We start from the raw sequence: 5,498 nt of genomic DNA, 5'->3' as shown, positions 1-5,498 counted from the left end.
TACATATCATTATTCAATATTTAATTCACATATTAGATTTCTTTCAAATAAAATTATTATATTGAAAGTAAAAGCGAACTAAATTTTTTTAAACTTTGTATCCAAATAATAAGTACGTTATAATCTTTATAAATAAATATTTTTAACACCATACAAAATCTTTAACTAAAAGAGTTGTTAATTTATAACTCCCATACATTTAGGGAACTAAGTATTAATTATATTCTAACAATCTCATCAAGTAGACACATAAAATTTTATTAATTGTATTTATCTCTTTATTTATTCATCCCAATTACTCAAGTTGAGACCATAAAATTTTATTATGCAAGAAAATTGTAAGCGGAATACACTTCAATCTTGTGAAAATCGGACTCAATTTAAACCAACAATAATCACCAATCGAATGAGGCTCGAAAACCAGAAACACAACTTCCACTTCAGTTGCTTTTACACCTTCTCCAATTGTCCTCGTACTAACCTTCAAAGGATCAAGGTGGTGATAGCAATATCACAAAGGGAGGAAGAAGAAAAAAAAAATGAAGCAACGGATAAATACAAACACACCAAGACGGTTCTCTCACAATCTATTGCGCGCGCACATGAGAAAATGGCTAAATGGCATATGTGAGGGATAAATAGATTACGTTTAAAGAAACATGGGCCAAACCTTCATAAATGAGCCACAAGCAAAATTGCCAAGATAAGGCCTAAATGGACCAACAAATCAAGGATAAAAGCCAACATACCATAACCAAACCTAAGCACAATTGGGCCAACAGAAATGGGTCATCCTCAAGTGAATTTGGGCCATGAAAAACCTTAATTAATTATGCTGCTTTCAATGGCCCAATTTATTTTTGGGTCGAGCTAATCACTATGGTGTTGATATAATTATCCCAACAACGTTTTAATATCGTTGTTCAAATCTATCGGATATCAAAATTCAACAAATCTCCACATTGATATCTAATAAACGTTACCTCATTTCTAGAACCTAAAACACATAATATACCTACTCTATATACCCACAAGCGCTAATGTCAAGGAAATCCAAGCAGAAACAGATAATCACATTAATCAATTAAGAGTGTATAAACACATTTGATGATGATATGATATATGATAATACACAGATATTTTCAAATATGTTCACTAAGCAAAGAACATTAGACTAACTCCAAGTTAATCTATCAATACGGACAACATATACAACAAATGCATAAATAATCCCACGAAAAAATCTCACCACAATTATCCTGCCCTATTATATGTAGCTCGCATATCAAAAACACATATCTCCTCTCATCGCGAATCATGCTCACTAGACTAATCACTACTCATATCTAACTGATAAACCACTATAGATCCTAAGTCCATGGGATGTTCCCGTATCATTATCTCACCTCTTTCAACCTAAGTGGATTATTTGTTTTCACCCGATCAGGATTCTCATAGATAGAGGATTCCAAATATATAATCACATTTCCACTTGTAATCCAAATATCATCTCCGTACTTTTCGTACATATCACGAATGTACCCTCAGGCATCCATACTCTATATTATCAATAGACGTACTTATTGCTAATGCATCCCAACTACTATGCATGCAAACACATTACACACGGTAATAAGATCACTCTCAAATTCATAAAAAATACATATAAACTATCTAGAAATGTAACATAAAATAATGCATCGAGTCAAGTAATCATTCATGCAAATGGGATTTCACACAAATATGGAAGTAGTAATCATATTTATTATCAATAAACATCACGCATGTCATAACTAGATGGAGGGCAACATTTACCTTACCTCTCCGCCTCTTCTTTTTACTTATTATTCTCATTAGGGCAATCTCTTATTAAGTGTCTAGATTTGACGACAGTTATAACATCTTTACCTTTTACTCCTGATTTAGATCTACCGTAAATTCGATCTTTCAACTTTTGTTGCCAAAATGAAAAATAACTTTTGCTATTAAAAATACTTAACTCAAAACGTGTTGTCATTTTACTAAAAAGTGCACAAAACACAAAATGCAAACAATCAATGACCACAAGTAACAGACAAGACTCCCATATGGTGACCCTAAACCTAATGTTACCCCTACACGATGACTTCTAATGTGAAAAGTAAATAACTATCCCATACAATAACCTTAACCGCAATAATAATAGAGAAAGAACACGATACCAGTGGACCAATTTGTCGGTCCGTAAATAAGGGGAGATGTGAATCTTATGCTTTACTGCTTTAGACCCACCATTATTCACACTAAAGCATCAAGGAACAAACTATCTTCAAGCAATTGCACCAAAAATGTTTAATGTGTAATTGTCTTGCATCGACTTGATAGGTGTGCCTTGACCTGTTGAGCACGACCGTGGTTTTGGTTTTTCCAATCGGCCTCTGGTTTGACTGGAAAACACAAAATAGTTACATCAGTTTTGTACTCCTTCAACAACTTTCATCCTGCTTCTATTTAATCGATTTATGGCTAGTTTTTAGTGGTTTTGCATAAGTTTTTTCACAGATTTCACTCAATCGTAAGTGAAATACACTTCAATCTTGTAAAATTGGGCTCAATTTAAACCAAAAATAATCACCAATCGAATGAGGCTCAAAAACCTGAAATACAACTTCCACTTCGGTTGCCTCTACACCCACTCCAATTGCCCTTTTACTAGCACACGAAGGATCAAGGTAGTGATAGCAATATCACAAAAAGAGGAAGAAGAAAAAAGGAAACAATGGTTGAACACGAACACATCAAGATAGTAGCCTTTTTCCTCACACACACTTTCAAGAAACAGCTAATGGCATATGTGAGGGATAAATAGATCAGGTTGAAAGAGACATGGTCCACAAGAAAAAAGGGGAAAGACTAGGCTTAAATAGACCAACAAATCAAGGTTAAAACTAACAACAAATGGGCCAACATACCACAACCAAACCTAAGCACAATTGGCTCAAGTTATTTAGGGTCGAGCCAATCAATATGGTGTTGATATAATTATCCCAATAATATTTTAATATCATTGAACAAATCTATAGCATATCAAAACCCAACAAGAACTTATTAACTTATAGAATATTAAATTGTAGATGTTATACGGTATTATGTGAAATCGTGCGATAAAAGAAGGGATTATTGGTACATTTCTCGTCGGCTACACCCACCGTGTATCTATTTCACGTACCATTGATCTTTTTAAAACCCACATCAAAATTTAGTATTCGGATGGTGGAGGGGAACATAAATTTGAGTAATGTTATTTAAAATTGTAGAACCGAGGTTACATTCCATCTTGTAATATTTTTAAATTTTCTTTAACGCATGCAGAATTTAAGGTTTTTCTTTTTTTAATATGCAAATGAATGTATATGTTATCCTTCACTGATTTTCATCGCCCCATTTCCAATTGTGAAAATTTTTGCTCCATCATTGACATTTATTACCATCAGCATTCACATTAGTTAATTTGTCGTTGAAAATATTTCCACATTGTTTAATGAAGTTGTGATGCATTTTTATTTATTGGACAATTTAACTATTGTCCGTCGTTATAAGTTTTGGCTGCCTCACTGTTTCTTACATGAATTGGGCCTATTAAATTGGTTGATATTATTCGGCCCAGTTGTTAAAAACGTATTAGTTGGTCACACGCTTTTTTCTCAACTTAAGGGATGTGATCAACCGTACACGTGGCTCATTTACAATCCTTGATCTGCAACGCTCCATCTGGATATTTTATACACTTCGTCGTTTCATTTTTGGTCGACTCTCCCCATTCTGTTTTTCTCTTGAATGTTCCTTCTCTCTGTGTGAGCTAAGATTTCTCTAAAAATTAGTAATCTTTCATTTTTGTGATGTAATCTCTGTTTGATGAGAGTGAGGGTTGTTTAGTACAATCTGTTAGAGATTTTGGCTACTGATTTGTAAAATAGAGAGGCAAGAAAGAACTTGAAGAAATCTCTAATTTCTTTATACATTTGTAAAATTATTTTATCGATACTAGTGGATCTAGAGCTATATCACGTCGGTCGATGCTCAACGGATGAGTAAGTCATTTGACTGAACATTCAGACCCTTTAAGGGTGAAAAATTCTTTGCGTTGTTGCTTTAAATTTTTCTGCAATCTCCTGTTTAAACAATACAATCAGTTTTATATGCTATGGGACCGACATCCTATTGTAAGTCTATAACATAGACCGATAATTAAAAACAATTGTGATAAATTGTATTATTCTTTCATTTAATTTTGAAGTTTATTTTTTTTTCTCTCTCTTTTTATTTTTTATTTAAATGAGGGTATAAGTATCTTTAAAATATCTATTTTTATACCATTAAAAAATATATATAATGTTTGACATGTGTACAAAATGGATGGGGATCGGTGATGAAGGACTTATTGCACACTTAATCATATAGTTGACATTGCTGTAAAAAGAAAAGAATGGAGATTGACATATTACAAGGTCAATAAATTCATGACTATTTGTGAATTTTTCAAGTAGTTGGGCCTTTACTCTATTTTAGCCCAATATTTTTAACTGTTTATGTTTGCGAGGCTCGTTAAGTAATTCGGATATTGACACAAATAACACTAAATAGAGAAAGTAACAATCCCGTTACACAAACGAATATTACCCATGTATTTACTTTAACTGAGATTCTGAGGTTTTATTTTAAATTATTATATCTCTGTAGTCAGTACATAATTCTCTATCCCTAGTACTGATAATTAATTGTGCAGCATTGCAATAATTTGTGAGCTTCCCTCTTCGGGTCATCCATGTAGTGTAGTGGACACTCGATAGGAAACTCGATTGCTACATATTTTAATACTTTATTTTTTAACTATTCAAATTGTATTTGAATTGATTTGATATTAACATATAAAAAATGTTAATTATGAGACAATAAGTAATCAATAAATATCCCTCAATAAGCAAAATACATATTGGATTGAAGAATGGAAAAATGAAATGTTTATTGATCAATTGTTCTCCAAAAATCGATGGTACATATAAATATATATAGCACCCAATGTTGGCGCCAAAATAACCAAGAGATTACAGCTGCTATACCTAACTAACCAGCTTTACAACTGAAATAACTAACTACCACACAATATATTTACATACAGTACTTTACATACGATTCTAATACTCCATCTCAAGATGTAGTATAAGTCCCTGTTTGGCCCCCATTAATTTTAATTCTATTACATTTCATTTTTCTCTCTTTTATTTTCAACCAAGCAATCTTCCATAAAATAATATTACACGTAAATTGAAAAATTTTCCTTCTTTTTCAATCACTCATTTTTCAAAAAAATAATATTCCACTCATTTTCATTTCCCCAAAATGGGGGCCAAACGGGGGCCAAATGTTATGGGAAAATTTCATAATCCCTACGTTAACTATGCTATTTTTCAATTTTAAGATGACAAGTTTTTAATTTCAAAACTAAGAGAGAGACAAAG

At 32.4% G+C, this 5,498-nt stretch overlaps 1 long non-coding RNA gene across 2 annotated transcripts; it reads right to left on the bottom strand.

Moving 5' to 3' along the window:
- Positions 1-269: 269 nt before the first annotated feature.
- LOC111411276 lies at positions 270-2,859 on the bottom strand. 2 transcript variants are annotated; one of them, XR_002705833.1, is made up of 3 exons: positions 2,637-2,859; positions 2,202-2,426; positions 270-481 (listed from the first exon to the last, which is right to left on the bottom strand). It is a non-coding gene; the product is annotated as an uncharacterized LOC111411276 (long non-coding RNA). The 2 variants fall into 2 exon arrangements; XR_002705832.1 differs by lacking the exon at positions 270-481 and having other exon boundaries at positions 1,996-2,426.
- Positions 2,860-5,498: the final 2,639 nt, after the last annotated feature.

The sequence above is a fragment of the Olea europaea genome, chromosome 2, assembly GCF_002742605.1.
Source record: "Olea europaea var. sylvestris chromosome 2, O_europaea_v1, whole genome shotgun sequence".
Lineage (NCBI taxonomy): Eukaryota > Viridiplantae > Streptophyta > Magnoliopsida > Lamiales > Oleaceae > Olea > Olea europaea.
Note: the sequence above shows the minus strand (reverse complement) of the source record. Positions and strands in the feature narration are given on the sequence as shown.